Source organism: Dunckerocampus dactyliophorus, chromosome 11, assembly GCF_027744805.1.
Source record: "Dunckerocampus dactyliophorus isolate RoL2022-P2 chromosome 11, RoL_Ddac_1.1, whole genome shotgun sequence".
NCBI classification, from domain to species: Eukaryota; Metazoa; Chordata; class Actinopteri; order Syngnathiformes; family Syngnathidae; genus Dunckerocampus; species Dunckerocampus dactyliophorus.
This window is the reverse complement of record NC_072829.1, coordinates 7,292,800-7,305,349: the sequence shown is the minus strand read 5'-3', so window position 1 is coordinate 7,305,349 and position 12,550 is coordinate 7,292,800.

The following is a 12,550-nucleotide window of genomic DNA, read 5'->3' as shown; positions in this document are numbered from 1 at the left end:
TCACGGACACTCCAAACATCACATGAACGTCTTTATTATGCTTGTATGTGTGGTCTAAATCGGGTCACCAACACGGAGCCCGCGGGTACCAGGTGGCTTCTAAGGACCACATGCGCCGAACTGGTCACTAACTGCTGAGCTACGTTAGCCTTGTCAGCATTGCCATCAATTCATTATATTGTTAGCATGCTATTTCAATGTGCTGGGTGTACTGCTGATAGCTGAGATGTTATGTTGCCGTGCATTTGTGTATATGTCTAGGAAGGGGCGGTCGCTGTGTATACTGGCCAATCACAGAGCGTGAAGAGTTAATACACAATGAGGATTTTCCGTCACCACGGTTATGGATGATTAATGACAAGCTGTACTCGTTTCATGCTCGTACTCTGCAAAAATGCATTATCCGTAACGGACACTCATCTACAACGAGTATCCGGATCATCTCTAGGGACAGCCCTCAAGTCTAATTTATAACATTATTGATCCGTTTGCAAGTGGGACACACACAAACACACACATAGTGAGTCGTTCACACCCTCCTTACATACAGTATATGATGTCACTGTGGAAACAGGCGCTATAGTACATTAGCCACACCTCCTCCCTGCATCCCTACACCCACTCATCAACAAGCACTTGCTTACAAAACACCAAAGAGGGGAAGTGGCGGGTTTATCAACATTTTACTGCCTAAAATAACCAAACCAGGTAAAAAAAAAAAAAAAAGAGTAATGCACTAAAAACTATGATGTCAGGGTGATGCTGTTCCAGTCCTGTTGGGGGCGGTAATGAGGATTACAAAGTGGGCATCAAAGCACAGCAAGCTTTGTTGGCCAGCACACTTCCATCTGCTGGATTGGGTGTGTCACCAGCTCACTTGGCCCTGGAAACGACTTCCTCAGTTTGCACCTTTATCTGCACAAATCCTTCTCCCGCGTGCCACCCCTGCTGAGATGCCATCTTGTTTTGCCATCACTTCATCTCAGGAGGAAATTGTTGAGTCAATATTACGCCGTCGCTTCCCACAGTGCTCTCTGATTCTATCACAAAGCTCCCCTGTCGGGTTCTTTGTGTCCAAACCCTTCATGTTGTTTGCTTACACTGTCAACACTGTGTCGCTATTGACACACAGTGCGTCCAGGGCACGTCTGCGGCCTCGTCGCCTCCGTCACACCGAGTTCAACGCTCTCGGACAAGACGCAATGCTAAATATTAGCTAACCACGTACAAAGTCATCTGCTCAAATATAACTCCCTGCAAACACAAAGCCAGTATTATTATATGCCTGTTCTTATGTCCATATATGGACAAAGCACAAAACACATGTCAGTGGTCACACAACTACAAAGTTTTGCCACAATTTTAACAAAAAGGTGATGCAAAAGTCGAACATAGTGCAGTCAGCTAGATCGGTAAGGATTTAGATTAAAGAACAGAGCAAACAAGAATCACCAAACCCCTCAATGCACCTTTACCCAGATCTGCACCAACAGTTAATACAATGCACTGTCTCCACCCCTCCAAAATGCTGCCTGCCAGATAAACCACACATTTCTTCATCTCTGCGGGATTCCGCTATTACACAGGCAAGCTTATGTTTGCAGAAGCAGACGAAAAAGAACACAAATGTACCCGTATCCAGATTTGAACCAACACATACTACAATGCACCAAATGATAACAAGAATTAATAACCCAATTAGCACTTGCATGTCTTTTAACTCAGCAGATTTAAGCTACTAACATCCCCTAGAACGCCCTCTGCTGGCAGCCTGTACAAGCAGTAATAAAGCAGTGTGGGGGGGGGGCTGATGCTTGGTGGGCGTGCCCCTGCTGGACTGATGACGGTCAGATTTCAGGGTGAGCAGCCGCTTGAATGGACGAGGGTGCGTTGATATGACTTCAGGCCGGGATGCAGGAAGCAACCACAGAGAGATAGAGAGAGTGTGTGTGTGTGTGTGTGTTTGTGTGTGTGTGTTTGGGGAATGGGGGGTGGGTTTAGGTTGATGCAGTTTGACATGTGGAACACTAAGTGCATTAATCCAGCACACTGCAGCCCTGTCACCATACATCTGTCCACTGTGCTGACACCAGCCAAACATGTGTGCTGTTCTAAGTGGACGCTACACACGTGTGTGTGTGTGTGTCCTAAAAATTTGCTGAAGACCAAAGAATATGAGGTAAGTAAAAGAAAAAAAAAGCAGAAAAATGAGTACATGCTAAAAGCCCTTACATTACATTACCCTGCTAGCTTGCACTCCAGTCCTGTAGGTGGCAATAACACACATTCTAAAGCTGGTGTCAACACACAGCAGGTGTTTTGTTTTTTAACACCACAGATCCATCTACTGGATATGTTGGGTCACTGCCCCATTCAGCCCCGATGTAAGTAGAATTGTGAAACAGTGGTCACCAACCTTTTTGAGCACAAGATCCCTGGTCTCGGCCCTGGTATATACAGTACTGTATACACCGTACAGTGGAACCTTGGTTAGCCACATTAAGGTCTGACTCTAACTCAAACAGATGCTAAACAAATACATTTTCCCCATATGAAATAATGTAAATCCAATTAATCTGTTCCAGAAAGCCAAAAATGTTAACACAAAAGCTTTTTTAGTTTTACAATTATAGTTTGACATGCAGAAAACAATTTGAAATGCATTTAAATACATATAAATAATGAATGAACATTTAAGGTTACTTTTACCCTCACTGAAGACGTGATTGTTGATGCGACCGTCCCCAAAGACACGATGTGGCTGTGAGATCAACCACCACCATCTTCCTGTTTTGACATGAGTTGTTTGTTGAATTCAAAAAGTGATTCTCACCTCAATACCGTAACCCAAAATGGAGCCAAAGAAAGCTGCAAGTGCCAGAATTTTATGGATATTGGAGCAAAATTAAAAAAAATCTTTCACTGACGGGAGACTTGTGAAGGAGTGCTTCTGCAGCAGAGAGCTCACTCAAAGGTAAACGAAACGAGGAACTGTGTGGCAAATTCAGGCAAATCCCAATGTCAGCTACAGCAATATGAAGAAAATGGATGTACTGTTGGAGCTTTTCTGTTAAAGACACACTTATATTATTTTTTCAGATAAACCGGTGAAGCTTTACTTAATGTAACAAAAATAACCCTATTGTGTTCTTTCATTATTTGCACAACTTTTATTTGTGTGAAATTTGGGGCCCGTTTTCTTTGAAATGCGATTTAGGTGCCAACATAGTTGTGTTGTATTGGGGCCACATGTTGGTCTGGTGGTTTCAGAGTAGTTTTGTATTTTCTGCTCTGAGGAAGCAGCTGGACTTTCACTGCAAGAGATAAAATGAGGTCATAAAGGTTTGTGCTTTAGAAGACTTTTCTACACAGCAGAATATTTTAGCGAATGAGAAGTGTTATGTGGAGGAAAGAGAGGAGAAGAACATCTTTGCAGGGATCAACACCTTATTCTTCTTCATGTCTTTGTCCTTTTAGTCTCCTCAATGTTGGCGTTAGCGTTTTTTTCCACACGACTTGGCGCTTTAGCTTTTCTTTGTGTCTCTTCTGCCGTCGTCTTCATCTCTTCCTTCTAACCATGTTGTCCTTCACCTGGCTCGGCCTTTGATGACCTCCCTTCCTGCTCTCGTAACGCCTCATCCACGACGTCCATTCCCTTCCACTCCACTTTAGAAACACATCCGCATCTCATCCTCCTCTCTGATGGCTGAGGCGGTGCCCAAGGTCAGGGTCGCGCGTAGGAAATAAAAGGATGGAGGTGCTGAAGGCGGTGAGAGATCATGACTCCCCACCCCCGCCCCCAGGAAATACACCGAGTGACATGAGACAAATCACTGCTGATGTAAACAAACTGCAATCCATCCGTTGGAAAATGCGGGGGCCACTTTGATACATTTTGTGCATTAAAGATGCTAAAACCAACATAATGCAATCAATATATGCTAAGCTATCACAACAAAACACTGCCTGGCAGCGAGGAAGGCGAGGCTAATGGAGAGTGACAGTTTAGGGGATGAGATGAAAATAGCAAGTGTGTGTGTGTGTGTGTGTGTGTGTGTGTGTGTGTGCGAGTGTGTGTGTGCGCGCACGCGCGCGTGCAAGAGACAGAAAGTCACATGCCAACATTTTCAACTGTCATACAAGTGTAAAAAGAAGTGAAGCAGTCATGTATAAGTAAAAGGTAAAAGCTAGGGATGTCCGATATTGGCTTTTTTGCCCATAACCGAAACTGTCCAACTCTCAATTTCCGATTCCGATATCAACCGATACCGATATGTGTAACATCACATATCTCCTGTAGATGAAGGGTTGGCCTGGACAGGACTGGACTTATTACCTTACTATGTATTATTATCTATTATTATTTATTAAGTATATCGCAGTGCACATTTGATGTAATCGGTTCCGTATTTATTTGTATTCTATTTTCTTATCTACCATGTATGTATGTATGTATGTATGTATGTATGTATGTCATGGAATTAACACCGCTGCCACAAGTGGCTGCCTTCCAAGCAGCTCTGTTTGTTTATTCAAGCACATTTTTACGCGCCATGAGAGTCTGGCATCGGTGTGAGTCCCCGTCTACCCATTGATATCGAGACAGCCAAGCCGGGGTTAAGATGAAAGTCAAATGGGGCTAGCAAGGAAGTGGAGATTCAAGCCTTCGGTACCTTCTATTATCATGGGAAATGTGAATTCACTACCGAGCAAGATCGACAAGCTGGCAAGAACGCCAAGAACTTCAAATTTGTGCTTCACTGAATGGCTAAAAGCTAGCGTCCCAGTGGCTAACATGAGGAGCGAGCTGACTTCAGTACAGTCAGAGCGGCCAGGAACAAGAGCCTGTGGTAAGCTTAAAGGAGTTGGGCTTGCACTGTATGTGAACAAACTGTGGTGTCATCCTGGCCATTTGAAGATTAAAATGTATCTATACAGCATTTTTCAAATATCGGTTTTCATTATCGGGAAAAAAATCAGAGACCGATTTTTATGCAATTACTGGTCGATATTATCGGACGTCCCTAGTAAAAGCAATTTTAAAAACGTATGTAATGAAGGTACCATCAAGTGTATTTGCTGTACTCCATGTACAATATTAGTCTATGTACATATGCTATGTGTGTGTGCTCAGTGGGGCTCCATCTCCTCAGGGGTGTTGATTTTATCTTTAGCTCTTTTCAGACATCAGCTGTCAATACAAACAATACAATACAAACTGACACTTTTCCCATCAAACTGCAGCATCACAACTAATCCACAATGTACACGATATTGGGACAGCTACGGAATGTGAAAAGTGAAGAAAATGGGTGTCTGTGTGGGAATATGGGTGACATCTTCCACACCAAACCCCTCTAAGCATGCTGTGCACTGACAACAGTAAAGGGCCTTCCCCAAAGTGTTTAGTTAGAAGCATACATCTGCCCAAAATGTCTTGCTAAGAGGACAAATGAAGATTCAGTCACAGACCAATACACCACGTAAGGTTTGGCCATTACATAACATTAGATCATGCGTAAATAAGATGGTACCACACACACTGTTACATGTCTGTTAAATGCACACACACACACACACACTTGCATGCAGTGGCACAGATGGTTCGCCGTCACCCAGAGGCTGCCATTAGCAACATTTGCTTAAACGTTGTCTTCCTTCACAAGCGCGCGTACACACACGCGCACAAAGTTGCTCACTTTTCACAGATTTACTGCTCACTGTTCACTTTTCAAAAATCTACAAAGCAAAATTTTACTTCGCCAGTACAACTGCAATTCTCCTATTTTCCAGTAGGGGGTGGTGTGGGCACTTGTTCTATTTTTAGCCCGCTTCAACTGCAGCATTGGGTATTTATAGCCTGAGATCTGTTCATTGTTACACACACACACACACACACACACCCCATACTCTGCAGTTAATGCCTAAAGGCATTTTTCGTCAAATTGCTGCTGACAGAACAAATGTTAGCTGACGTGAGCGTCACTGTACACCACACACGCACACACACACACACACACAGAAGCAACAGCAATGTAGAGCAGTAATTGTTTTCCACACAACCATGAGATGCTGTGGATGCTGATCCACATATACATCCAGGCATGTGCACAACAAGACACACACACACAAACGACAATAGCTGTAGACAATGTTTAAAGTGCGTCTTTAAAAGCTTCCATATGTAACACTGGCCACCCACCCAGTCCAACTCAGGTCCACCTATCCCCTCTAAACGAGACTTAAGCAGCATCATAGCCGACGAGTTAAAACCTCGAGCTGTCAATCGCCCAGTGCGGTTCTTAAGGCGTCAGAGAGTGAGGTTTACCAACATACTTTAGCATAGCCACCCCAGCTGGTATCCGTTACATATTGTGGCTCTCTAACCTGCCAGCCTCACGGCATTAAAAGATTTCACACTATAATATAATACACACACTATAACGACCACATATAACTAGACCGTCACTCAGTAGCCAGAAGACTACTTCCTGGTCCATGGATGATGATTCTGATTTTGGGGTCGAAATACGCTTGGAAATACAGTACGCTTCCACTGACCGACTTTGACAGAGAATATATTCAGCAACCGCACCTTTATCCAGACCCTCACCAAATTTCCAGAGCATCATCCCTCTACAATGTGTCCTTCTCTTTTCGGTACTTGTTTACCATGTCAAATGACACTTAAACACACCACTGTATGCTGTACTATATACTGTATAGTGTATATGAACTGTAAATACGCTGACCTTGATGCCTTGTACCAGAGACAAGTCGATTATGTAGCATAACAAGCATGTCTGGGGGTGTTAGCCTAGCTTAGCATGCAGTCTCCATTGAAGTCCATCATCTTCCTGCTTTGAGTTAATAATGAATAGAAATTGAAATAAATTCAAAGGGGAGGCACTTTGGTACATCTTTCTCTTAAATGCGGCAAAGCAAATGAATGTATCGAGGGCTCGGCGATATATCGATATTAAAGCACGATATCAAAAACAAACATATCGTTCAAATTGATATAGACTAGATTTGCGCTGTAACTCTGGAAAAGCTACCCCTCGCTACAGGCGTCATCTCACGCTAACACCAGCCTTTGGAAGCAGAGGCTAACACCGACCCCCGGAAAAGCTACCCCTTGCCATAAGCGCCATCTGCAGCCAGCACCGGGCCTCCGAGTGCCCGCGCCTCACACCTAGCTAAGCAGCGGCTAACACCGGCCTTCGGAGAAGCTACGACTTGCAGCGGCTAGCACTGTGCTACGGAGAAGCTACACCTCTCACCAAGCACCATGTGCGGCAAACACCAGGCCGAGGAGCGGCTACATTTAATCGATATTTAACATAAATATCTCATTAATGATAAATTGATTTTATTTTTAAAATATTCCGAGATCCAATAATCTGTGTGGTGAAAATGGCCCCCGAGGCCACACTTCAGGACACCACTGCTGTTGTGTAATCCTGTTAAAAGATGCACACTGCAGCTTGTGTCACCATTAAGTCAATAATGGTGTCACACACTAATTAACATCAGATTAAGCGTCAAGCCGTCAGGGAGCTTGTGGCTGCCTGCTGTCAATCAATGAGCACAAAGCATGATGGGAATGTGGACGTAAGTGTGCCACCGGTGACATTCACTCACCAAGTGACGTAGTGTAGCACTTTTTTCTTCTTCTACACTTTTACGGCATGTGCACAATTGTTTGGCATCATCTTGTCGCTGAAGGATGCTTGGGGATCCCCAAGGCTGCACGCTTAGATGCTAACGCTGGGGTGCAAGCAGGCTTTGCTCGACACACAGTCTGGACATCTGCACGTTCGGCATCCGTCTCTGGATGCTGTTTTTGGACTAAATAATGATCACAGCCACCTCAAGTGCAAACACATTATTATTATTACAGCTATGGGATTAAGTCACCTCGTTATCTAGATGAATTGCTACCATGCTCCACCTAACAAAGTTATTCACGCTTAAATAAAAAGAAAACATGGAGTAAAATGTTGGAGTTTTATTGAAGCTGCCACATTCAACATCAAGCCACAAATAAGTTAAAAGAATAAATATATACAAAGACGCGAGCAATGTACGATCATGTGTTAATACTGACAAACTTCACTAACATGCTACATTGAAGCTCACGTGTGCAGTACTTTAGTTCCTCTGGCTCCAACATGGCCGCCATATGGTTAATAGCATACACCATAGACATATACAGACGCCGCATCTCGTGCTGAGCCGTACGTCAACGTCGCCACCAAATTGGATGTGGCTAGGCTGCGCTGTAAATGAATACAAATAGATATATTAAATAAATGAGTAATTCATATTACAACAGCTATAGAGCACAAAGTAGTGCCGAAAAACTATACAGTGTATATACACATAGTAGTTTTAATGCAATAAAATAAGAATATAAAAAAACATCAAGGTTACCAATGAAGATAATCAGCAAATTCATGTAGTTTAAACGATACCCCTTTTACTAAAAATATTTACAAAAAGAACTCAAGGCATCTATAATCATAAATCAAAGACCAAAGAAACACAAGTGGATTCTTATATAAAATATGTAATACATTAATTATCTACTCAGAGGTGAGTGGAGTAGCCAACAAAATAACTGTACTCATTTAAGAGTATTGTTACTTTATGGCAATTTTACTCAAGAAAAATGAAAAAGTATATTGAATTAGAGCAATATATATATATATACACATACATACTGTGTATAGTTTTTCGGCACTACTTTGTGCTCTATAGCTGATATGTGAATTACTCCTCTGTGGGATCCATAACGTTCTTATCTTAGCCATCTGAGAAGATCACATTATTTTTGGTGCCTAATTGTTTCCCTAGTATACTTGTGTGTGTGTGTATGTACAAACTTGTACAAAATTTAAGGCATTCACTTAAATTTCTTTGTAGAAAGGTGCTTAATGTAAGCAAGCACATTTACTTGAATTCATTTACAACGCGGCCTTGACACATCCAATATGGCGGCGACGTTGATGTATCACAGCAGTGGACAAACCCAATCGATGCGGCGTCTACGTCTATGGTTGATAATCCCAGCATGAGGCGCTGGTCCCGAGGACAGTGTTTGGTTGTTACACCTCTAACTCAGAGTAGTGATGTGTGGGTCGATACTGAAATATCGATACCAGGGTTTTAGGCTCTAAAATCGATTCTCAAATCAAAATATCGATACTTTGATACTTCAGTCATTTGACGTAATGTGTATCATTAACAGGAACACACTAGAAAGTAAATTGAGACCTTGTTTAAATAATATGCAGTTGTATGCTATGACTTGAAATCCCGTAAACTCTAATAAACAGAATATTTTAGCAGTTACAAGCATAGAAAACCTGTTTATGACTTTGTAAATACAATTTTTACCATTATTAGAGCCCTGTAGACATGAAGTAACACCCCTACAGTCACCTTTATACTCCTATTACTCAATTCAGTACATATATTCAGAGAATATAAGCCATTTAAGACAAAAGACTCGTGTGCTCGTGTGTGTTTCAATAAATGTCTTCCGTACATGAAGTGACTTTGGAGATTCATAGTTCAGTTGTAGCTGCAGTACGGCCACAACAGTAGCCTGTGTTATTATGATGTTATGTATTGCCTTAAACTGTATTTGTATTATGGTTCGTTTAGAACATTTGCTTGATTTTGCTTGACAGTGCTTAATTTAGGCCAAGAATACATGCAATTTTTGGACTAATAAAGGGTCGTGGTGAAATATGAAATAGCAATCATTTATTCATTTTTGAAAAGCCGCAATAGAGCGAGGGAGTGATGTACAAACCGCGATGGAACGAGGGATGACTATACAATACTTTTTCAAATTTACCGGACACGCTAGGTGTATTTGCACAAAGTATTGGTATCGCCGATACTAGCCTGAATTTGACGCAGTAAGGAATCGGAAAAGAAATCAGTGGTATCACACATCACTGCAGTAACTCAGAGGGCAACAAGAGGCACTTTTGGTACTTGTCCTTTGGGGGTATGTGGTGCGGGTGTAGGGTACATAGAGGAGGCGGAGCTAGACAACGTGTGCTGAGAATGGTCACTTCCAGAATGGAACAAACAAGAAGAAAGATGTCCTTCCTTTGATGTCACATAGAAAATCCCGCCTACATGCAAGCTGTTATGCTGCATTCTGAAAAATCCCAACTGGAGCTTTAAAAAAAAACAACAAAAAACTCAAAAACATAGCGATCAAGCAAAAATAGTTTTCTCGCTCAAACCTGCTAGAACTTTTGATGTAGACGTAAAAAATGCCCTCTATTATTTCAGTCCTGATACTTCTTTTGTCAGGTAGTGCAGTGACTCGCAGTAAAATGGGAATAGAATTTTAAAAAGAGAGAAGAAGCAGGTGAATATTGCGGTCACCATGTCCGGTAATCTGCAAGACATACTTATGGATGTGGGACATCACTACACTGTCAACATTTCACTGTTTGGAACACAGTGTACTTAGTACACTTATTGAAGCGTACTGATGGAAGCATTGCATTTGAGACATAGCCTGGGTGACAACAGAAGCGTAGGTCCGTCCTCTGACTTTGTGTGGAAGATGGAAGCGAAGGAGTCCACTTGGTGCAGCAGTCTGTCGCCACCTGACAATATCCTTCCTCCATTCCCCCCTCCACTACTCCATTAATCACAAATTCCTTCAATCTTCACCTCCTCCTCATGTCTCTCTCCTGGAGACACTTTACACTGACATCACATGATGCAGGCTAGGAGGAGGAAGACAAGTGTCGTGTTCTCATCCGTCTCCATGCAGGGATGCTGCCGATGCCGCCTCCAGGTGAGAAACACACACACACACGCGTCTGTCAGCCCGCGTTGACCTCAAGCAGATATAACAGCAGCCTCGCCGTTAGCTCGCTAACAAGAACGCGCAGTTTTCTGACTTCCTGCTGCAGGCGGCTCAGGAGTTGTCCTCCAGTCTCAGGATGTTTTTCAAAGATGCAGTGTCCTTTGTTTCTGCCATTACTAAAATACAACCCCCTAAAGTCCAACACCCGCTGGGTGTACAATTCCACCTTTTTGTCAAAAGCATGCCGCTGAGCCAGGGGTGTCCAAAGTGCGGCCCGGGGGCCAATGACGGCTTGTTTTTTTGTTTGTTTTTTTGTCATCACATTGTAAAATACAATCAAAAGTCATTTTTACGAGAATAAGGATGAAATATATAAGGTGAATCAAGTCATAATATGAAAGGAATAGCTCAGACTTTTTGACATGAAGTTGTATGACGTCCCTATCAGCAGTGTAGTCCATCAACAGTGACTTACCCCCCACTGGACCTATAAATGTTCTCGTGTTAAACAATGCCAATGCGTAAGATAATGAGGTTTGCTGATTCCCGGCCAGCAAGAGAAAAATATGCTCATCTGTCAACGCCATTTCACACCGGACTGTTTTGTGAACATGGGCCAATACGAAGCTGGACTATCCGCCAAACTGTTGCTGAAGTCCGACGCCTTTCCAAACGTTACTTGGTCGTGTTGAAGAGTCAGGAGAGCAAGCTGTAAGTAACAATTTATCAGTGTCTTAACTGTGCTTATTTTGTGTAAGTAATCGGACAACAGGGGTTCGGCAGCTGTCTGGAAGTCCTCGGGTGTGCTTGGGAGTGTGACCAATCACAGAGGAGTGGGCTCGGCGGGAGGCGTACCTGGAGGAGGGCCGGTGGTGGAGTAAATTACACAGAGCATTTGGGCGAGAGGCAGGAAACACTGCAGGAAGAGGTGCAGAGTCTGGAAGATGTACAAGTAGAAAGCTTTCTGTGCAGGTTATCGTGTGTAGCTGCTCTATAGGAGTCCAGAACTCAATACAAAGGCCCGAAAATGTGTATAATAGGTCCCCCTTACATAAAGAGTTTGGTTTCTCATAACAATATGTGTTCGAAAGAGTAAGTATGAGGTCTGATTTATTTTTAGGAGGCATTTTTGTGATGCAAATGTATTACTCTTTCGAACGCATACTGTTTTGAGAAGCCAAACTCTTAAGCAGCCCCAATGACTATATTTCTCATCACCGAAATCCCACCAGAAGTCAGCTCATGGGACCAAGTGGGGGGTAAGTCACTGTTGATGGACTATACTGCTGATGGGAGTGTCCTACAACTTAATGTCAAAAAATCCCAGTTTTCCCTTTAAGAGGAAAAAAATACCATAAAGTTAAAATATGAAAGACTAAAATATGCAATTTGTTTAAAAGTCGTAATATTATGAGAAACAAAAAACAAGATCAAAAGAACAAAAAAGTGTAATGTAAAAAGACAAGGTTCATACTAATATGCTTTGTCACTGATAATATAAAAAACATCTCAGCTTATCTACATGGGTTGGTTTAAAAATAAAAATGTAAAAGTGGCCCCCGCTTCCTTTGATGAGTCTGGCCCTCGGTGGAAAAAGTTTGGACACGCCTGCCGTTAGCGTACCTCACAAGAACCCGGTTAATGGCTACGTATGTCTTTTGCTTTTACTTTAGCTTTTTGCGTCCATTCTGCAACACGTATGAA